Genomic DNA, 25,228 nt, shown 5'->3' with positions numbered 1-25,228 from the left:
TATAATTTTCCTGTGCTTATATCTCTTTTACAACCAGGAAAAAGAAACAAATTTATACAAAATGCAAGAAAACTGCAGAACATTCAAATTTAACTTCAAAACATTAATTTATTGTACCCAATGATACTTTTTGGCATAAACTATCTTACCTATGTCAAGTTAAATCATGGAAAGAAGTATTATCCTTGGTCAAGGGATAGTATTTTGACTGTAATAATGTTAATAGAAAATGCCTAATTGCATTAACGTGTAAAAATGTCGTTAATGCATCTAATTTATCCTTGTATCCTTTGTACCTGCCAAGGTGCCTGGTTCATAGTAGATGTAAAAAAATTATATGCCAAACTTTATTTACTAGCTCAGAATAATCAGACCCCATTTTTAACAAATGTTTAAGAAAATGATCCCTCAGCTGTTTATTTTAATGAGTACCAGGCATCTTGTCAGGCACTGAGAATATGATGGAAAGCAAAACAGATTATTTCTTAGCCTACAATAAATAAAGGGAAAATAAATGTGGTAAATGCTAAGAAGTAGAATTATCTGTCGCTCAAGAATATTTAATAGGACAATTAATCTTGTTGGAAAGATCAGAAAGTGATGACTGAGCTAAGATATGAAGGGAAAGAAAAGCTAACTGTGGAGTGGGGGAGAAAGCGTGAAGGCATTTTAGGCAGGAAACATCAGCTGTGAAGGCGCTGTGGTGGGAGGGGACACAGTGCACCAAACAAGGCCAGTGCACCAGACCATAGAGAGAAGGAGGGAGCATGGGATGTGATATTGCTATAGAAGTGCATTAGATGAGGTATTAAATATTAGAACTGTGAACGCTCTTATTCTAATAGAAAAAGAGGCTGCTAACAGGTTTTAAGCAGAAAAACATGATCAGATATATATCGTAAAAATAAGTGGCTTCAGACTAAGGTCAAGTGAGAAGGTAGGCAAATTCTCTCCCCATAAATCTGGAAAAAATTGCAAAACATGCTCCTGCACACACACACACGCACACACACACATAACAGGAAATAAAGCCCAAAACACATCTTTTCAGTGATTTGAAAATTAATAAAACCAAAGACATACAATAATAAAGAAGCATTTTTGCTTAAAAAGCTGCTGAACATCAGAAGAGTAGGAATTGGTGACATTCTGACTCAAGGTTCTTTACTAACACCCCCACACCCCCCACAAGTCAGTAGACGTGAAAGTTCTGCCAGAGGAGGGCAAGCCATAAAGCATAGCAGCTTCCACTACCGTCAAAGGGGGCTCTCGATTTGTACTGGTGGCAATGCCCACTCCCAGTCCAGGAAGGACCAATGACTCTATGAGGCTGCTGTAGTAGTTGCTGGGTCAAGTATACAGGAATACTCTTGAGGCCTGACTGAGGTCGAAGCAGAGGCGACTCAAGTCAACCACTCGATCTGCACCCAGTCTGAACATGTTCACATGCACATAGAAAACTAAAAAGGACTCAGTGGAAAGTAAAATCTGGAGGAGACATGAAAACAATCCGAATTTAAATATACTTTCCTACACATGCAGATATATCTCATATGCAGAGTACAAAAATCTTGCTGGCTTGAGGTGAATGAGCATAACTTCTTTCTAATTATAAGTTGATGACTAAGATATGCAAACACTGGGTGACCTCTTAAAAATAAAAAAAAAGAATAACAGAAAAGAAAAATGAGCAAAGACGTTAATAGCTGCACACTGAAGGGAGACAGATTTCATAGGATTAACCTAAGCAAGCACTAAATAAAAAAAGAAAAGAAAGAAAATGAAATGAACAAAGAAAAACCACCAACAACCATCATGGGGAAAAAAATCAGAGTTCAGAGTTGCTACAACTAGTTCATCTAAAATATCTAGTTTTCAACAAGAAATTTTGAGATATGCAAAGAGACAGAGAAGTGTGACACATATCAGGAAAAAAACAGTCAAGACAAACTAGTTCTGAGGGGTCTCGGGTGTTGCATTTAGCAGACAAAAATTCAAAGGAATTATAAATATGTTCAGAAAAGGAAAGGAAAACATACTGTAGGATTTAAAGGACAACATGACAATAGTAAATAAAAAATAGATATGCTTAAAAAAGTGTGAATTAAAATTAAGTACTAAATTGAAATTTAGAAGTGGAAAAATACAATAACTAAAACTAAAAATTTGTTAGTGGGACACAACAGCATACTGAATAACTTAATAAAAATCTTCCCTCAAAGAAAAGCCAGGCCCAGATGGCTGTACCGGAAAATTCTATCAAATCTTTGAAGAATAAATAGTAGCAACCCTTCACACTCTCCCACAGAAGATAGAAGAGAAGGGCACACTACCCACCTCAAACCATGAGTCCACTGTTACCCTGATGCCAAAGAAACAAAAAATTTGTGAGAAAAGAATACTACACTCCAATATCCATCATGAATATATGCACAAAAAATCCATGACCACCATCAGCACACCGAGTCCAGCAATCAATAAAAGGATTATACACTGCAGCCACGCGGGGCTTATCCCATGAATGCACGGTTGGCTTAATGAGGAAAAATCAATCAACATTATATACCGTATTAATATAACAAAGGACAAAAACCACATGATTATTTCAACAGATGTAGATAAAGCATTTTAAATATTACAACACCAACTCATGATAAAATCTCCCCCCAAAATTGGAATAGAACACAAACTGTTAAAGGGCATCTCTGAAAAATTCACAGTAACATCCAAGTTAATATTGAAAGATAAGGTGTTTCGCTAATATTTGGAATAAGATGAGGATGTCTGGTTTTGCTAGTTCTACTCAACATTGAACTGGAGGTTCAAATTAGTGTGATAAGGCAATCACTATGAGAGAGAGAAGAATTAAGATTAGAAAAGGAGAAGTAAAATGTGTTTATGATATCCATACTCTATGAAGAAAATTCTAAGGAATCCATGAGGTTGAAGACGGTTACTAGAAATATAAACAAGTAAAGAAGTTTAGGAAATTCTAGGATATAAGATCAATGTTCGAGCATCACTTTTCCTTTCATACGCTGAAAAGGAGATTATCAAAACAATTCTTATTACAATAGCACCAAAAATAATAAAACGCTTAGTTATAATACAAGAAAAAAGTTGCAACACACAGCTGAGAGAAATTAAAGATGATCTAAAATAATGGAAAGGCATTTCATTTTCATGGATTGGAAGGCTCAATACTGTTAATGTGTACATTTCATGCAATCCCTTTCAAAATCCCAATTTTTTTTTTGTAGAAATTAATAAGTAGTTCCTAAACCTAATATGGAAATTCAAAGAACCAAGAAAGCTATAACATTTTTGAAAAAGAAGAAAGTTGGAGAGTGCACACTATCTAATATCAGGCAGACTATAAAGCCATAGTAATTAAGATAGGGTGTTGGCACAAATAAAGGTATATGCATTAATGGAACACAATTGTGGGTCCAAATGATGCTAAGACAATTGTAAATTCCTATGCAATGAGAAGAATGAGGAGGAGGGGAGGAACTGAGACTTTCCACTCACATCATATACAAAAAATTAACTCAAAATTAATCAGACCTAAATGTAAGAGCTAAAACTATAAAACTATGAAATAAAATGTAGGATAAAATCTTTTTGACCTTAAGTTGGGCAATGAGTTCTAAGAAATGACAATGATCATAAAAGGAAAAAAATCAATAAATTGGACCAAGTCATAATTGAAAACTTTTGTACCTCAAAAATATTATTTAGAAAATCCACGACCAAAAGAAAGTATTTATTTCATATATCTGAAAAAGGCCTTGTATCCATTATATATAAAGAAGTGTCTCAATCATTAGGAGACCAACAACCTAACTGAAATAGGAAAATTATTTTTCGCTAAAGACTTTGCTATCAGAAGCTAAGAAGCATATAAAAGTCCTCAACAATATTAGCTATTAGAGAGATGCAAGTTAAAATCACAATGAGGTATACGTCAACTAGAATGGCTATAATCAAAAAGAGAAAATATATCAAGGTTTGAGTAGGATGCAGAAAACTGAATCCTTCACACATTGCTGGCTGAAATGTAAAATAATACAGGCACTTTGGAAAATCACTTGGTAGTTTCTTAAATAGTTAATGTTTCCGTAAGACCAAGCTATTCCACTCCTAATAGTCTACCCAAGAGGAAAGAAAACCTATGTTCTCCAAGTGACATGTATGCAAATGTTCACAGCAACATTATTCATAGCAGGAAAAAATTTGGAAGCAATCCAAAGTCCTACCAACTGGTAAATGAATACACAGAATGTGTAATATCCACATAAAGCAATACTATTCATCAATAAAAAGAAACGAACTACTGATACATGCTACAATATGGTAGAAACATAAGCCATTATGCAAAGTGCAAGAAGCCAGACAGAAAAGATTACATATTTTATAATTGAATTTTTATGAAATGCCCAGAAAATGCAAATTTATAAAGACAGATAGCAGATCAGTCTTTGTGTGGGATTGGTAGCAAGTCAGGTTTACATGTAAACAAGTACAAGAGAGATTTTGGGGTTTATGGAAATGCTCTAAATTGTGATGATTGTTCAATAACTCTGTTAATTTGCTACCAGCTATTGAATTGGACAATTGCAATGAGGAACTTTTATAGTATGTAAATGATATCTTAATAAAGCTATTGAAAGATGAGTGACTGCAGAGAAGAAAACTGGTAGGTTGGGGTGGAGAAGAGATTAGATAGAGAGGATTAATCAGGAATATATTGCAGAAATCCAGGTAAAAGAGGGTCAAATGAAAGCTCCATGCACACACCAATGCACAGTTAGAAACAAAGTGACCCTAGGGAACACTTCTTCCCACGCTACTGGATTTTAAATTAAAACTCAGTAAGAGTAAGTGAATTTTCTATTTTCAAATAGCATTATTGGAAGAACCAAAAGTAGATCCTAGGTCTGTTGAAAAATTCAACACTCATTATATGATTCATTTACTCAAGAACCAGTAAAAACTCAGCTGAAATTGTTAAAAGCAAAGTTTTCTCTTAAAAACCTTATTGCTCTTTAGAATTGGCACAAAAAAGCAAACGCTTTTGTATGAACTGTGTTAGAATGGGCTCTGAATATGTATTGAGAAAGAAAATAAAACCAGTTAAAGATGTTTTTCGGAACTTTAAAAAAATGTGAATGCATTTTTTCCGAAGGAAACATAATGAATACCAATTTGTCCAAAAACAAAAAAAGGAAAAAGAAAAAGAACTATTAACAGCAGAAAGTATTCAGAATGTGAGCAATGGAGGCTGGGGGGTGGTTGAGGAGTGGGGATGCCATCAATGAGATCAGTCAACTCAGTAAAAATGTTGGTGCTCAGTTTAATTCATTCATTCATTCATTTATCATTTTAGAATGACTATTAGATCCATTTGGGTTCAACAAAGGGATCGAGGATTCAAAAAACCACAATTTTGCTAGGAATAAGATAAACAAATTTTAGCTCATCTGCCCTGAATTACCGGATTGTATTTCTGAAAGGAAAAAGTGATCCACATTTAACATCTCTGCAATTTCAAGGTGACAAGCTTAGCCTGTGAAACCCTACAGGCATGGAAAATCAATCCAAGGAAAGTTTTTTCCCGTGAAGCAGAAGATGTTTTAATAATTAACCTGCCATCAAGTGACACCTACTATAATAAACATACCTTTCTTACGAGGAATACCAACAGCTTAATATACAGTGCTATTCTTATTCTATAAGCACCTATTTTGATGAGGAGTGAATCTAGAGATCGTTAACCCAGTGCGAGGTGATTGGAGGCGTTGCATAAATTCAGATCTTCCTTATAAATGTTCTCTGATTACGGTGATTATGATCTAAGTTCTCAAGCCTCTCACGGTAAAAATTCTCATGGTAAAATCTCTCATGGTAAAAATTCCATGGGATGGAAAGATTTGAAATCTAATCTGGTAATATTACTAATTGTCTTTGAAACCTTAGGGAAATTGTTTTAAATTTGTAAACCTTAGTTTCTCCTGTTATAAAATGGGAGCATTTAGACTTTCTATTTCTATCTCAAAAGATCTGTGATAGTCAGTTTAGGCTAGGCTACGTTATGATAAAAATAAAATAACTTTCACATGTCTGTGGTTTATTTTCCACTCACATAAAATTCCATCTAGATTATTGGGCCTCCTGCATCTTGCAGCTATATCATCTGGAACATGTGGTGTCAAGGTTACTGTGGTGGGGAATGAGAGAGATGTAAGAGAAGCACCAACCTCTCAATTGCCTCAATGTGGAAGTGACTCACATTATCCCCCACATTTCATTTACCAGTAGCAATCTCATGGTCCCCATAAATTGCAGTGGAAGCTGGAACTGTGGAGGACGGTTAGTGCGATGAGTGAGTAATGAACACTGTTACTGCACAGCAGCGTTGATGACTATGATAATATAACTAACCAAGCCATTATTTCATGTAAGCCGCTTGACAATCCACCCTGAAAAGTACTATCATGCTCCCATTTTAGAGATGAGAAAACAGAAGTTTAAGTACTTTATGTGTTTGCCCAAGTTCATATTCTCCATAAGTGTTGAAACTGGTAGTCAGATTCAGATATGTCTAATTCTAAAGTTTTTCCCGTCAACCACTATGCTATACAAAATAGAGATACATGAAATACGTTTAATTCTCATGATGCCAGATGCAGTGTTGTTATTGCTTTAACTTTCTCATGAACTACCTAGGTTTTAAATTCGACTGGAGTGGGTCCAGTTTCAATGAATTATCATGGAGCTTAGGAGTGATTTCTCATATAAAACTGTTAGTGGCTTTGCCATTGTACCAATCCCATTTGTCATTCACATATTACCCCATCTTGCCCCAATGCTTGTTATCAGCTCAAAGCAGATCTGGGCAAATTCAATTCTCTTCACATTGTGGCAGCTGGATCACACCAGACCTTATATGCTACTGTGGTGGTGACTTGAAAGCTGGGACTGTAGTGACATATGGAATCTTGAAATCAGAAAAAAGGAGGAAAAGAGCTACAAACGGTGGGAGAAGTATCACTCATCTCCAAGCTGTCACTCATTTCCCAATTTTTTCTTTGCTTTAGATGGCTAGGCCATAGACTGAGTACCATTTTTCAGCACATTTAGGGAACCAGGTAAGAGAGTAATTTAAACTTCATCAGACAGTTGGTTATATTTCACCTTCTTCTGTGCTATCTTGGTACTATAACCTCTGATCTTGCCTTGAGATAACCTGAAGAGTTACAAGCCATGGTAACAGTTTTTCGTGGAGGAATGTTTTCAGACGCAATTTTTAAATGAAGGTGTTTTTATATCTGTTTATAAAGTTAAATATCATTGATGATGCTTATGTTAATTGAAATCAATTGGTATTAGTTGCTGTTTCACTGATATAACTTTTGTTCTTTATGAAACTATGAATCTTTAATGAAAGCATTTTTAGTAACACAATTGAAAAACAAAATGACAGGCTAACAAATATTATCCTGTTGATATAGTATAGACTTTATATATACAACCAAATACTATTCTAATTTCTTGATTAAAATTAGATTGGAATACATTGTCTGATATTTTAACCCTTCCAAATAAATCCTGGATTCTGTTTTGCTTTCCTTTTAGCACATAACAGCTCACATTTGTAGCTCTAAAATGACATTAATCTTCAGAGATTATAAAACAATGATGCATGCTTTAACAGTGATATTTAATGAATGTGATGCTGCATTCATAACATTACAATAGGGAAAGCATATTGGCTATGATATTAAATGATTTAGCATTCAGAAAGATAAACCTTAAATGTCTAAAATATTCCTTGATATTATTTAATTGTAACTCATTCTTCCAGGCATTCCATGCACAACGCCTTTATATAAATGGAAAGAAGAAGTTGCAAAACTACATCAATTTGCGTAAAAGCTGATCCATTAATAACTCTGCCAATCAGGTTGAGGTCATGTATTCAATTAGTTCCATTATAATGAGGATTCTTTCTACTGGAAATCTGATTCTCACCTATCCTGAAAATGAAATCAGCCAATCTTGGGAATTAGTGGTGTCATGAGCAATTAGATTAACATGTTTGTATTCTGCAACAAAAACATTGGGAGAAAGAATGCTTTGTAAAACATTACAGTTATATTAAATTTGATTAAATTGTAGAACCAATACCTGAAATGTTGTTCCTATCCTTACAATCCAGTCTAAAAGCTTTACACTGTAGAAGATATTTGTAGTTAGATGAATATATGTTTACTAATGTCTAGCAGAGATTTTTTGTTTGTCTTTCTTCCTTTTTTATTTTTTTGTAAACAAAATGTATTTCTTTCCCTAGGCTCTAGCTGTAAATTAGCATTTGAATTCAAATGACAGCATGTTCCTTTTCTTTTCCTGTACAATTCTTGTCACAATGTGCTGTTTTTAATGGCAAATCAGCTAATTAAAGACAGTGTGGTGTGGAAAATGAATGGAGTTAATTGAATTAGTATTAAAACACTTAGTAATTAATCACTTCTTGCATAGTTATTATTCAGAGCTTAAAATTGTTGGCAAAGCTTATTCTTATCCATATGTTTTCTTAATATTACTAGTATTTTTTAAAAAAGAAAATATCCTATGTATGTTCTAAACATGCAAAAGTTTGCAAAGGAATCATGACTTTATTTAAGATTGTGTAAATCTACATAATTCATAAGGTTACTAACTCTTCCTTAAGATCCTATATTTAAATGTTAGCTTTCCTATAAAAAATTAATAGATATTGAAAAGAGAACTCGGGGATAAAATATTGCTATAAGTGGTAGTTTTGAATCATTAATTTCCCTTGCAACTTGTGGTTTGCTAACTGGACTCCAGCTGCTTTTTACTCTCAGCACCTCTGACTGACTTCTAGGATGATATTGACCTTCAGATCCCAGATCTTTCAGTGATTTTTTTTTCCCACTCACTCTGCTTGCCTGAAAAATCAACAACTAGCTCACATCTTGTGAACTTTTCCCCTAATTTGTGAATCAGCCTTGAGAAAGCTTCCTATTCTCTAATGATTATAATCTGCTCTCCTTTGGAAATAAAGAGGTATATGGAAAGAAGCTAAATTACTGACAAATTGCACAATTGAGAATGGAAGGTTGGCATAAAGATTTTATTTAAATAATTGCTTCAATTCTCTTGTAGAAAAGCTTTGAATTTGGTTGAACAAATCAAGGACATATGCTAATGTAATGTTTTTACATATTTGTGATGCCACGTTCATTCATTCATTCACTCATTCATTCAATTAATAATTCTACACTGGCGGGACTCAAACTTCAACCCTAACTGAGGGTCTGAGACCTCTTTGGACTATTTTAAAAATAGACATGTCTGTATCCCCAAAGATTCTTTATCAGTAGGCCTACAGTGGGTCCAGACAACCATATTATTAAGGTTATATAGAAGATGAGTTAATGATACATGCCAGAGTTAAGAATCGCTATTCCAGATGTTCTTCTAGGCACTGGAAATGTAAAGAACAATAAAAATGGTCCCTGTAGGAGCTTTCAGTCTAGAATGGTTATGAACCGCTAAGTAAAATGAGAATATTGATCCCTCTTACACTTGACATTGAGACCAAACAATTGACCATGCTTATATATCAATAGTTAAGGAAATTTCCCCCAGAAATCATCTTTATTTCTAAATTTCTGCATTTAAAATCCAATTTAAGTACATTCGTTTTATTACATACACAAGAATATTGGCACAGAGCAGAAGTGATAGCAAAAGAAGTAATGTTTTCTCAATTATAGTCATAGATTGTAGATTCAGAATTAATATTCAAAATTGTATTTTTAAAATTTATTAGTCTATGGCCTATGGATATCAGGGCTGAGTTTTATTCACCATTTTATTTTGGGACCAAAACAGAGAGAGGCACATAGAAAGCATCCAATAAATTTCTGTGACTGAATGAATAATGTAGTATCTCCAAAATGATGATTACATTGGTTATCACTTTGCTTTGACCCAATTAATTTCACAAATGCCTCCTATTCTTTTAGTGAAAGTCAAGGAAATATTTTAAGTTTTATGAAAGGGGTTTTCTAAATTGCTTCCCCAAATCATGACAGCCATAATGGCTAACAGAAATAATTTTCTCACCTGCTGAGCAAACTACCTCACCTCTTTAACAATCTGTGCAAAGTCAAACGCGATTGTGCCAAGATGGGACTTTGAATTCTACAAATCTTGGATCCTTCTTTCTAGGATATATCCAAAACAAGATTCATGAAACCAAGTTAAATGCTGCCAAGCCAATTACACTACTGCTTTCCAATTCCTGACTGTTTTAGAAGGCAAATAGCACTGGGAACCAAATTCTGTCAAGAATTAATTATGGAATTAGGTGATAATGACAAAGATGATGGAGAATTTGAGCCAATTTGGAGAATTAACTGAAGAATTAAAACTACAGTAAGATGGCGACAATTGAGAGGATTTATAGCACTCACAGTATAGCTTTTATCCTGATTTCAGCACATGAGTAAACAACGAAAAGTCTGAAACTCTAATTATCAGTCCTCAGACAGAAGGTGGGAGAACCGACCCATCAGAATTAACTCCCAAAAATAACAATAGCTCATATACCTAATGTTGTTTGCACAATGTTGCCATGATCTAAGCTCTGCTCTCAGCATTTTACAAATATTGACCCGTTTAATCCACCCCATAACCCTATGAGGCAAGTCCAATTAATTATTTTCTTCTTAATGTTGTTATGAATAAGCAGCAGACAGATTACCAATGGCTAGAAGTAGGATTTGAACCTACGCTTTTGGGTTCCGGTGTCTATGATTTTAACCACTGTGCTAAAAGAAGAGCATTTCAAAACATACTATTCTGAAGAATATGTTCCCTAGAAATTCTTACACTTGGCCATTCAAAGATGATAAATCAAATATTTTATATATCATTTAGCTCCCAGAAAATATTGTCATATTTTCAAACTCCTCCGCCTTCTGTTATGACACTGGTTCTTTTTATTGAAAACCTGTTCTAATCATCATTCACTTTCCCTCCAGACTGTAGTAACATTATTAGATGTACTGTTAATAAGGACCTGCTTGAGGCTGAAATATTGAGATACAAACGTGTATAATAGACTCTTGAATAAACTGCTGAGATTCCATGACTCTCTAAAATACTTGGTTTCAGTGATGATACCTTTGACAGTGTATTTCTTGTGGGAATTCTTTTCAACTATGTGGTAAATATATTTGCAAAATATCCCTGTGTTGTGGGATGTCAGCTTAGAGAGAGAACTGCTCAATGAAAGCAGGAGTTTAATGGATCAAGTTGTGACTTCTGAAAAAAAGTAAAGAATTTAATAAAAGACTAAACTCCACTTGTGTTATTATCTTGGCTCTCTTTGAATAGCAGAATTTCAATTGTGTCCAGATAGTCTTGTCACAAAAACCAGTAAAAATCTTTATCTTCTTCTCAAGCCTTCTTGGATAGGCTGCTTGACCTAGAGAGCTGAAAAATCTCTTCCCTTTCCTCTTTGGATTAACCAAGAGGATAACATGTGGGTTTATAAGCTTGGCATGATGTCTTAAAATTTGAACTTTGATAAGTCTAGGCTTCATTCCAACCACAGCCTTGGTTGTCTCCTACAGGTAAGACGTGCCATTTATTGATTTAGAGGATTTTTTTTTCCTATCTACTAACAAGGCTGTAAAATCTTGAAAAACTTGACTGGACTCTAGCATTTCCCAGCTGTAGTCAATAATAACCTTCACCTGCAGGCTCAGTCCAGCCAAATTCCTCAGCGCTTGTGAACTTCTGATCAGCAGCAGCTTTGGCTGTTTATATCTTACCTTATGTCTCTTCCTTCGGCTGGTTTGGTACATTCAGGCTTTAGTTTCCGGGTTGAGTGCTCCACTGCCCCTTTGGGATGGACATTTTTCCTGGAGCCCTAAACTGCTTGCCCTTTGCCACCTTGATTTCCTGTTTTCAATGCTCCTGGTCACTGGAGTGTTTGTGTAAGTAGTGAAAGCTTAATGAACATAAATGCCTTAATTCTGGAATTTTGAGCCATGTCTCTTACTCATATAATCCTTGGCCACTGAAGAAAAGCCAGTCTCTTTGAAAATAAAGAGTCTGACTCCATATTTGATATTTTCTGACAGCTTTCAAGCTCCACCACTCCCCTTTCCTCTTCTATTTCACGTCAGGGCAAGCTGATAAGAAAACCTGCTTTCTCTCTCCCTTGGTGCCAATGAGAAGATCAAACCCCATAAACCTCAGTTAGCACATGGGGATCCTCACCCAGGCCTCATCCCCTAACCACCCTAAAATCCCAAGTTAGCCTCCTTTCCCTGCTGTCTCAAGCCATTCTTGGGTCAGCTTGGCAGCCCACCCCTGCTCTCCCAGAAAGCCTCATTGTGTGAATAATGGACCTTGAATAACTTCTTGATACATGTATCACATTATTAGGATTGACATCTGAACCAAATATTGGGTGAAGGATTTTTCTACTTCTTTAGAGTAACCAAAGGTATCTGTCATTATTCTTATGACCTTTCTTATTCTTTTACTTACTCTATATATCCTCAAGCCAGATTTCTTCTGATCCTCACCTCATTTCTGATTACTTTCAACTATTTCTTCTGAAAAAAGGGAAAATCTACCTATTTTCTCAGCTTCTTTATGAACTTTTCTCTACTGCCTTGCATTCTCTTAATCCTGGCCCTGCCTGAGGACATTTCTTCCTCGAATAGCACTCACTAATGGGGACTATTCATTTACCAAACCCATTGTGGATAATTCACCTGGCTTTTAGCATTCCTATTATATATCACCCCCTTCCCACAAACAAACTCATACTGCAGAGTTCTGTGCCTAGTTTAGTTTTACTCTTTATATCCAAGCATTGTATATTTAGGAGACATCGATAATTATGAACAAGATCCATCCAACAACCAGGTTCTAAATTCCTGGGCTTCCTCCCTTTATTGGATTTCACCTATGCTGTACATCGTTATTTTCTCCCTGCACCATTTCCTAGACCTTTTTTTCAGGCAGAATGGCATTGTAACAGAAATCATAAAATCCAACAAAATACTCTTTGACCACTAAATCTTGTCCTTCCAAACATCTCACACCCTCAAATTCACTAAACTTTCAAATTAAAGTCCTAAGGCCACCAATCTTCTGACTTCTGTTTTTTTCTACTGTCTTCATGGAAGCTCGACAATGGTAAGTCAATATCACACAGATAGCAACTGGACAATTCCTTGGTTCACTTAGAAAATAAAGTAATTGTGCATGCTCTCTCTCAACTTTCCTCTCCTCTGTCTGATCCTCAACTTCACTACCATCTATCCTTACTTCCTTTTCTATAATTCCAGAGAATGAGATTCTTTCTTTCTGTTCTTAGCCAATCTCTGACTGTATCAATGCCTTTGACTTAATCGATCCTTGACTCCCCTGGGATCTTGTTCCTTCACTTCTCCACCCTTTGGTTCTTCTATGTTCAATCTCTCCTTCTCTATTCAAATAGTCCCCTCAGCCTATAAGTATCTACTGGCCTAAATATCTCATCCTTGAATCACATTACTCTCAAGTTATTTTCCTTCCAAGTCTTTCTAATCTATGATGCCAAAAGAGTCATCTATAGTCTCTCTCTCCATTTTCTCGTTATCCATTCACTCCACAATGAATCATAAAAATCTACTGAAATTGTTGCCACACACGTAACCAATGACCTCAATTCTCAAATTTAATGGACAGTTTCTATTTTTTTCTTCTTTAGCTTTTATTCTGTATCTGATAGGTAACTCCCTCCTCTTGAAATGCTTTATTCTCTTTGACCCTGTAACATCATTCTCTCCTGCATCTCTTCAGAGCTCTGAAGACACCTTTTCTTTCTTTCTCTTCTTACTCTATAAGCTTTCCCAAGATGAAGGCATCCAATCACATAGTTTCATGCTAATCACATTCATGAGTATTACTCAAGCCACCTTCACAGATCCACATCAAACTCTGCTGGATCCCTTCTTCTGAATGTGCCTCTGTCTCTATATAGACCATGTCACAAGTAAATCTCCACTTAATGCTATACTATCTATTTGAGTTGGTCACCTCTACATCATCTCTCAAGAACTTGGCTCTCGTCTTCACATTTCTTTTACCTTCAGCCACCAAATTCTGTTATTTACCAAGTCCTAAACATTTCACATCAAATTTATATATGAAATAAATACATATTTCTCATTATGTATATATCAATATCTATCTAAATGTATATCTATATCTACCTATATTTGTAGATATCTATAGATAGATCTACCTATATATCTGTTCTTTTGCCCTCATGTCAATCTCTCTGCCTTAGTTCATGTCCTCAAAATCTCAAAACTGGATTATTGCACCAACTTCCTAGCTAATCTCTCTGTTTTCATTCTTGGCTCCTTAGTTCATGCTGTCACCAGGATTCTATAAATAGAAACCCAACTGTGACATTCCTATTGAAAATTCTTTAGCCACTCCACATTTTCTAAATATGGCTTGCTAGGCATTTTAAGGTTTGGGCCTACTAGTGCAGACTTCCTTCCTGTTATCCTCCTGTTTACCTTTCATACTCCATCAACAATGAACTGTTTGTATTTGCTCTGCACCTCAGCCTCTCCCCAATATATCACACTGCTTTTGCTTATGTTTGTCTCTGCCTAGCTAATCCTTTCCTAAGTATAGGTCTCTTTCTCTTCCATTCCCTCAGCCTGCCTGGAAAACTTCTACCCCTACTTATTCTTTAAGATTCTGATTAGAAATTACTCTCTCTAATGCCTCTGTCCTGACTCCTCTATCTGGCTTGTGTGTCCCTCTCTGTATGCATTTCACTTACTAGATTCAATAGCATGTTTTGTGCCTACCTTTACCGTTAGACTGTGATGTCCTTCAGGGTATGGGCTATGTCTCATAAATCGTTGTAACTCCAGCACCCAGCAAAGTCCCTGACACATGGCCAATAAACTTTTATTGCAGAGGGAGTCTTCAAGCCATAAAACGATTCACAGGAGAATTAATGGAGGAGTAACATGGTCCGAACACTCCTCGGGGAATCAGTGCTTTGTGTGATACTGGTGAGGTCACTTAACCTATCTATATCTATTCTCTCAGCTCACAAGAGACCACCTATATTTTAAGGTTCTTTCTAGCTCCGTATTTCTATGAAATACAGACTCTTCATGCTGCATTTACGTTTTCAATTATAGAAATTTAACAACTCCCTTGAGATAATTTGCAGACACTATACACAGAGTCAAGAAACTATTGTGAAATAAATCATTCACACAGGTGAAATTCTCCAGAAAAATAATGTAAATAAATGTAAATTGAATAAATAATTTTTTGTAACTTAAACATTTCTTGAAGAAATATATATAATAGAAATATTATATACATACACATGTATATATATTTCTTTAAGAAACATTATATATTAAATTACATATATAATTATATAATATATGTATTTATTATTTTAGTCAAAAAGGTGTAAAACCTACTCAATTATGTACAATGAGTTTTTTGAGGGACTGGGGGGTAAAAATAATCCAGATAAGCTATGTGCTAAAAGCAAAGCATCATTCCTTAAACTAACATGTTTTTGAGAATATACTGAGTGCCAAGACTTTAATTATATGCAGTGGCCAGTCTAGTCATCAATAACAATTATATCAAAATTATCAATTTAGTTGTATTTCCATGCCACTAGTACTTATTTCCTCCATGTTTGGGGAACTTTCTTACTCACCTCTCTACATTTCTGGTAGAATGTAAGTTCTGAAAATTCACCAGCTGAGTTAATATTCTGGTCCTGCATTTCTTACCTGGGTGGCCTGAGGCAAGATATTTGATTTTGCCATTGCTTAGATCCCTCTTCTATAAAATGGAGAGAAATATAAGAGAACTTACACATAGATTGGGTCAGGTATATCAAATGAGTTACTGCATGCAACATAAAAACAAAAATATGTAAAATTAAGCAAATTAAAATAGCATGTAGTACATAATGTGCTCAAAATAATCATTGTAGTAGATGCTTACTAAATATATGATGGATAAAAGGAAGTTGATAAGACACATAGATAATAAGAATCTATTCGATAGCCATAGATGCAAAAAGTCTAATGAAACATAAAAAAAAAGTCCTTATGAAGAGGTGAATTGTATTATAAGGATTCAAAGTTGATACATATTACTGAAATTTTAATTTTTCAAAAAATACATTGGTGTTTATTCAAAAAAATGATCAAATATGTAACCTACGACAGATGTTGTGCTAGGTGCTAGAAATAGAGTGGGAACAAAACATATGGTTCATGTTCTTATGGTGCTTACAGTGGAGAAGGCATACATTGAATAACTTTTTGCATTTCTGAAATATTGGGATGATAAAATTTGTAATCCTATAGAAGCACATAAAAAATAAGTCCAATATAATCTGAGGGGAAGTTAGGGTGGACAGTGTGCAGGAAGTAACTTTTTAGCTGAAACTTGAAAGGTAAATAGTTATCGAATGCTGCAGGAAGTGGAAATGAGGAGTGGTAGAAGAAGAGAAATAAGTGCATTAACATCAGCAAGATTAGCAAAAAGCAACCTGACCCAAGATCAAAACTCTTTCCATGCTACTTCTCAAAATATCCATCTTTGAACTCATTTTCCACTTTGAAATTTCCTTTATAACCACTGGGGCTTATGCATTCTCCTGGGTTCTGATTAAATGAGTTCCTCTAGAATGTCTTTCAGGGGAATCATCCACACCACTGTGTCAGAAAGTTACCCTAAATGGCTAATGCAGTCAAATTGCATACAGTGATAACAACCTCAATATCTACATCAAACTTTAAAACTTGCATTTTGAGCCAGCCCTGATGGCCCAGTGGTTAAAATTCGGCATGCTCTGCTTTGACAGTCCAGGTTCAGTTCCCAGGGGTGGAACGACACCAGTCCTCTGTCAGTAGCCATGCTGTGGTGGTGGTTCACATAGAAAACACAGAAAAACTTACAACTGTAAACAATTATGTACTGGGGCTTTAGGGGAGAAAAGGAAGAAAAAAGGAGGAAGATTAACAGATGTTAGCTTAGGACAAATCTTTATCTGCAAAAAAAGAAAAAGAGGGAGACTAATAAAGTTAGCTTCTCTCTTAGTTATTTAAAAAAGAAACTTTTTTTCATACACATTGTCTCATTTAAATTTCATTATTACTTACATACGAATTTTCCATAAAAGGGAAGAAAAGTAGTTTGGCTTATGCAAAGTCACACTAAAATCTAGCTAATATTGCTAGAAATCATGTGACCAAAGTATAGATTCTGAAGATGATGCAGTACAGAGTAACTGAGCTTCTTTGTGCTGATCAGGGCTCAACCTGCAAAGTGAATGTGAGAGAGAGCCACTCATTCAGCAAAAGCTTAATGGATACCTACCAAGCTCCAGGTACTGGTTTAGGTGTTGGGGATAAAGCACTGAGCAATACAAGCTATCGTCCTGTCTTTGTGGAGATTATCTTCTAGATGGGAGAGGCAGAAAATAAACAAGATTAGTGGGCAAAATATGTAATATGCTCATGGTAGCAAAGGCTCAGAAGAAAAATAAAGTAGGAACAGAGGATAGAGTGCCAATGTGCAATTTTAGAGTGGGCAGAGAAAACCTCACTGAAATGATAGCATCTGAGTAAAGACTCATAGGAAGGGTGGGGTAGGGCCACGTTGAGATCTCAGAGAAGGACTTTCCAAGTAAAGACCGTGGTAGTACCAAGGCCCTAAGCAGGAGGAGCTTGGGGCCAGGTGCTTGTATGAAACAGCAAGATTAGTCCACCTGGAGCAAAAGAACAAGGAGGAGAGTGGCAAGAAAGGTACAGAGGGGCCAAAATTTATAAGGCCTCATAGGCCATTGTAAGGATTTTGGATATTGGATTGAGTGAGATGGGTGGTCATTGCAGCGTTCAGACCAAAGAAAGGCAATATCTGGTTTGCATTATAAGAGAATCACTTAGTCTATTGTGTTGGGATGAAACTCTGTTGACAAACACAAATGCAAAAAGGTTGGTTAGGAGACCATTGAAATAATGGGTGATTGTGGGTGTGGCCAATGAATAAGAGAGACAGGATCAAAATCTGAATATCTTTTTAAGGTTAATATGACAAGACTTGATTTAGGACTGGAGTGGGGTGTGAAAGGAAGAGAAGCATCAAAGAATATCACAAGTTTAAAAGGTAATAGGTCATATATAACCCTCATTCATTTTCTTGCTAGCCCTATGGGAATGTGCTACTGTTTTTCTTATTTTTTTGTTTTTATTGTTGCTTGTCCGCTTATTAGTTGTTTTGCATGAGTGGCTTGAGAAAGAATAGAAAGAGTAAGAAGGGTAAGAGAAATTAGTTGGGACTTGAGATAACCTCAAAGAATCTTTAATAACTGTATTCGTAGCACACCTGCAATAAAAACATCATTTCAGAAGGCAGAGCTTCATTGCTTGTTTGATTTTTCACCTAGAAAGTAGTTACTGTTACATGGGCAGAAATTAGAAAAAAAAATGGCAGTATTGGGTTTTATTTCCTGTGGACTTTGGCTGGTTTTAACCAAATCAACAAAAATTCTCTCTATATAGCATGCCTACAACTTGACTATCCAAAACTCTCCTTTGAAACATTATTTTCAATAGTATTTCACCTAGAGCAAAAAGCAAGTATTGTGTTTACATACAGAAAGCCATGCTTATCAGTCTGCAATTTTCCCAAACTTGGAAATCGAGTCGCTTTGAGAGCAAATACCTTGATGTGAATAGTTGTAAGGTGTATTTAAGGAGTGCAGGGGAGATATTAATGCTGAACAATGACAAATATGACATAGGTGCTAGACTTCACACTGAGGGGTCATTGCACATGTTATTTCACAATGGCTGCCTCAGTAGATGAGCTGACATAACAACCCACTGCTGATGCCATAAACAATTGCCAATTTCATTTTACAGGAGTCGCATGGGTGAGTTGAACCAGAAAAACTGATGATGATAGGCGAAACTGAATATGTGTGACTCATTCAGAGCGGGCTTATTAGTCCAGGGGCATTAGCACAGATTCAGCATTGGAAAGCCCAGGTTCAAACACCAAGCCTGACATTTATTAGATACATAAGACCACTGAGCTGTTTTCTTCACTTTAAAAAGGAGGAAATTAATGTGGACTTATACTAGAGAATCATGTGAATCAACTTAGACAAGGCATGTGTAAAAATGGTTTAAGACTGTGTAAATATTTGATGCTATTATTTAACAGGTTCTCCCTCTGAAAGACAGAATGGGGGATAATAGGAATGACAGCAATTATTGAATACTCTCCTTGATTTCAGGAATTGCCCACATGCCACTCCATTTAATGTAAACAATGGCATATCTCTACCTATGTATGTATCTATCCATCCATTCATCAATCCATACAACAACTCTGTTGTAAATCTTGTCCAAGGTCATCGTGTATGCTAGAGTCAAGATCCAAACTTAGTCTGGCTTTGTTCCAACACGGCATAATTCCTTTTATACCAAGTCATCACCTGTGTGATGACACTGTGTCAGAGATTGAAGAAATAATAGAAGCCATCTCATGGAATGGTTTTCAGATATTTAGTTGCAAAGTTTTATTGGGAGTCAGAGTAGGGCTGCCCTTGTTAAAGCAGATGTGGGACTTCCAAAGTTGCTTCCCTTCCACTTGACGTTCCTCCACTTCCTCTCTTAGTATTGTGGGTACATTAGGGTTTGAAAAAACACTAATCTAGTCCATTTGCCTCAGTTTAGTGACTGAAACACAGAGGTTCAGGGAGTTTAAATAATTTACCCAAGAACACACAACTTTTTAATGGCATAGCAAGAACAAGGAGCCCAATACTCTGGAACTTCAGTACCATATTCCCCCATACACTTCCTACGTTAGTCCTACAGTGTTGATATTTGAAGTGTCTCGATAAATGGTATTACTATCTCCCATCCAACTTACGAACCTGTTAAGAAATATATAAAGGAATTTATCACATGGAGAAAAAAATATCATTTACATAATTGACAGAATTGCTGGAAAGCATGGCTCATTGTGTGATAACAGAATTCTGCTCCCCAGAATCAGCCTTACCTTGTCACAGGTGAGCCTTTACCAGTCAACTTACCAATGGGGACAAAAATGGACCAGAATTCCAAAATTGGAAGCCAAACTCTGTATTTGAATGGGTAGTGGATTGAGCTCTGCCTACCTAGTTTCTTCTCCCTAATTTCCAAATCCCTCATCCTCCACAGGAATAAGGGGGCAGTGAGAGTCCAGAGTTAGTTACTAAAATATGTTTGTTATGAAATGAAACATCAGGAGAATGGGCTTGGTGACTCCACCTGTGGATGTACAAGAAGGATAGATTTGATGATATCACACATAATAACATATAGTTTTATTTTGTTTGAACATCTAGTTTTAGCTCTGATTTGTTTGTTGTACTACTAAGTATTAACATTCTCATGAACGTATATACAAGTGTTTGAGTACTTATAAAATTTATAAATGTGGCATATTTCCTGGTGGCTTCATAATTTATAGATGAACTTGTTTCTGAAGCTAAAAGTTAGTGTAGTCAAGTGTTATGTGAGGCAAAACCAAATGCTGGTAAATCTTGAAATACCATTTTCTTCTATCGCTCTGAAAGAGCAGAGTCAGAGTGATTGTCATATCTTCAAGACAAAAGACATCCCAAGGACAGGGAGAAAATTGAAATCTTAGGATAGGTGAGACCATGCAGGACTTACGAGAATCAAATAAAGAGGCTGTGGATAGATAGTAATTGATAAAAGAAGCTTGGAGTAAAGAGGGATTTGAAACACAAACCCTCCAGGTAATATTAAAGAGCTGTTGAAGACCCTAAGTAAAATTCCAATACATTTTGAATCTATGATTAAAAGAGGATTACTAGATGTGCCTTTAAAATAACTATTCAATTTAATTCAAAAACTGGTTTAACATTTGAGAACATCAGTTTAAAGCATTCATTGAAAAGTTAATGTACCGTGATGGTTAAGAAAACCATCTTACTATATAATTATAAGATATGGTTTCAGTAGCTAGGATTTTGAAATAAAGTTACAATGATTTTAATAGGAAAAAAATATATATCCTATATTCAATACCCCTCAAAAGAGAAAATTGTATATTCCCTGCAATTATTCTTTTTTCCTCTGAATCTCAGATCTAATTTCTATCACTGGGAAGCAGATCACTCTGGTGAAAGGCCTGTGTCCACTGATGTTGCTATTTTTTCCTCTAACTTCAACTTATCCTCTGACTCTCAGCTTCAACATCACTTCTGCAAGGAGCTCTCCTGTGATCTTCAAATGATAATGAGTTCCCTTGCTGCGTCTCTCATACCACCCTAAGATTCCTTCTGTCCCTTTTCATAGCAGCCCCATCCTAGTAATTTTGTTCATTTGGTCAATTAAAAATGTTCATTGAGTTTCTATTACAAGTCAGGAATTTTTCTAAGCTCTGTACATGCAATGGTGAGTATGATAAACTAGATTCCTACCCTTATGGAGTACACATCCTAGCGGTGATATGCTGTGCCAAGAGGGATCTTAGGGGCTTCCTTTTTTTTCCCCCCTGATGTTTGCTAAACTTCTAGAACAGTGGTTGGTACATTGTAGGTACTCAATAAATATTATTTATTGAATTAACAAATGAATAAATAAGTGAAAATTAAGGGGAATAAATGAATGAGTAAATAAATAAGATATTGATAAGTATTATGCAGAGAATTAATACTGGGTGGTAGAACTGATAGTGACTGACTTATCCTAGATTAGCTGTTCAAGGATGACCTCTGCGAAGACAACATTGAAGCTGAGTTATGAATGAGAGAAAGAAGTCAATTTTATGTAATACCACCCAGAAACTATTATGCTCTGAAAAGCTCAAGCAATGGGAGGCCTGATGTTTGAGATACCAAAGAAGGGAAAAACAAGGGAGAGGGAGAGAAGGAAGGAAGGAGAGAGAAGAGGATGGGAGAAAAGAGAAGAGATGAGGAGAGATAAGAGGTACCAAGATGAACCTAGACACCAAGCATGAGTGAAGAAGTCATATGGAAGTGCATCTTCCAATCATAACTGTCACCATGTAGAGCAGCAATGAACCATCTGAATTCCTTTCTCATAAAGTCAAGAGCAAAGGTAAAATGGCTATCTTAGGTCATTGTGACCTGGAGTTGTTCTCCAACAACAAATAACTGAAACCTGTCTTTTACAGTTACTGCAACATCCACAGAGCTCAGTTACTGATCCATACCAGGGGGAAAAAATCAGAGAAAGAATAATTAGATGAAGTGAGAAATTGCTGATCACTAGCTGCTTCTTAGACACTCTGAACTTCAAAGTCTTTATATGTAAAGTGAAGATGCCATACAACTTTTCAGAGTGTTGGAGAGAATTAAATCAGGTAAATATGAAATATGTTTATGACTGTGCTTGCACATAGGAGCTATGGAAGTATTAGAGAGACTTTGTTCATTTCATTCACTGTTTTACCCACAATGCCTAAAGCATCACCTATCATATAAGATCTTCATCAGTATTTTTTGAACAAATGAAGGAATGAATGCATAAAGTAATCTGTCAGGAACTATTCACATCACTAGGACCGTGAAGAATAACAAGCTCAGTATTTTATAGTGGCTCTAAACATGCTGTCAGTTCTAATAGTCTAAGTACCATAGTCATGGTCTGTGTAAGGGACTATCAGAGCTAAGGCCAGCACATCTAATTATTCCTGGAGAGAGAAAGTCAAGAAATATTTTACTAATACAAGGACTTTTGTTCTGAGTCTTAGAGCATGCCTAATTGTTAATTATGAATACATGAAGTAAGGGCATTCCTAATAAAGGAGACTTTGTCTTTGAAGAAAGATAAAAATGAGGCTAACATATGACATATCAAAGGACTTCTGATGCTATGATTGGGCTTAGACATAGGATGTATGTGGGAGAATGACAGCAGAAATCAGATAGTGAAAGGCCGAGTATGTCACAACAATGTATTTGACCTTCATTGTCTAAGGAATAGAGAGACAGTTACAGATTACATTCAGGAGTCTGGCACTCATAGCCTTGCGCTTTTGGAAAGGTTACTCTAGATCACTGTGAAGAATGGTTTGGAATGCTTGAGATGGAGGTAGTCTAGCTAGGAGGCTCTGCTATTATCAAGGAGAGAAATGGTACTGACCTGAACTAAAACGTTTGCAGATGGTTAGTGAAGAAGGGAGAAGTATGGAGAAATTTAATAGGAGTTATTTATAGGACCTGGCTGACTGATTATGTGTGAAAGTTGAGGAAAATATGGAGACAAGGATGACTCATTTTGATTTGTATGATCAAAAACATGATGATACAATCAACAGAAATCTTTTTAGTATAATTCTGGATACTGTAGTAATCAGATATGGCTTCCCATAATAGTATATAACAAATAACCTCAAAATATCAGTGACTAATGAAGCAGACATTTATTTTTCGTGCTCATATGACTACATGTCTACAAAGGATTAACTCAGCTGGGCTGCAGGCTGTGGTTAGAACTCAGGTCTGTCCACATGTCATTCCTTCTCCTTGGGCAAAGGCTACCTCAAGCCTGTATGGCTCATGGAAAATGCAGGAGCCCAGGAGAATAAGCAGAAACAAGCAGGGCCTCTTAAGGTATAGGCACATAGCCCACACACTGCCATTTCCACCCACATGCCATTAGTCAAAATAGGTAAAATAGCCATGCCCAACATCAACAGGGCAGCAACATATACTCTGCTCACACCAGGAAGCACTACATAATCATATGGCAAACGTCATGGATGTACAATTCTAACATGGATGAGAGTGAATAAATGGGAACAATGACCCAATTAACAACTATAGTTATGCTGGTACATCAAGCAGGGATTTCCATGAGTAGAGCTGAAGGGAGAAACATTAGAAATTTTGACACCGAATATCTTTCTTGCCACGAGCTTCATTGCCCTCACTACATGGTACTTTGAAATCATAGCTTTATGGGGCCTCCTGTACTAAGTTACTTATTACATCACATTTGATTAATTTTGGACTACTCCATGTAAAGAAAGCTGCCATAGTAAAAAATCAAGCCCACATCTTCCAATACTGACAAGTGATGAGCAATGGCAGGTGTAAATGAATGTCAGTCTTATAGTCTCAAAGCTTGTTCTCTAACAATGACCTTTTCCTTGGAGAATTAATACCTCCTGGTCTACAAGGTGCTGTTTTTTGAAGGCCCAAATTTGGCCTCATAACTGTTCTCTTACTGCCTGCAAACATGACCAGCACAATGAAGAAGGAGATAGACAAGATTTTGCTAAGGGTTCAGAAATGACAAAAAGTAAATAGTCCAAGAAAGTATCAAGATAAATATAACTCCTCTTCACTTCATGACCCATGTAGGGACCCTTTCACTCGGCTCCTAGACCACTCTCTGCCCAGCAAGGGTGTTTATGTGGGTGTACCTGAGAGAACACAAAAACCAGTTGAAATTCATAGCCAAGAGAAGGCGACTCAGAGGTTCTTGGTCAAACCCCTGTGGTGGGCAGAATTAGGGCCCGTCAAAGATGTTTGTGTCCTAATACCCAGATTCTCAGAATACGTCGTTACATGGCAATGGGGAATTAAAGTTGCAGATGTAATGAAGTTTACTAATCAGCTGACTTCAGGACGTTATCCTGTATTATCTAGGTGGGATCAATGTAATCACAACGGGTCCTTTAAAATAAAAGAAGAGAGCAAAAGAGATCAGAGTCAGAGAGAGATTTGAAAATGCTGCACTGGCTTTAAAGTTGGAAGAAGTGGTCATAAACTAAGGAATGCAACTAGTCTCTAGAAGCTGGAAAAGGCAAGGACCAGGTTATCCTGGAGAACCTTCAGAAGAAATGCTGTCCTGCCGACACCTTTATTCCAGCCCAGTGAGACCCACTTCACGCATCTTACCTCTAGAACTGTACAATAAATTTCTGTTGTTTTGGGACACTAAAGTTTGTGGCATTTTGTCATAGCAGCAACTGGAAATGAATGTAGCCTCCAAGTCTTTTGCTGATGACTGATACAAGAAATACCAAACTCCTTTAAAGAGAGAGGTCTCCCACAGGG

This window comes from Equus quagga, chromosome 3 (genome assembly GCF_021613505.1).
Source record: "Equus quagga isolate Etosha38 chromosome 3, UCLA_HA_Equagga_1.0, whole genome shotgun sequence".
NCBI classification, from domain to species: Eukaryota; Metazoa; Chordata; class Mammalia; order Perissodactyla; family Equidae; genus Equus; species Equus quagga.
The sequence above is the reverse complement of the archived record's forward strand: the minus strand, read 5'-3'. Positions refer to the sequence as shown.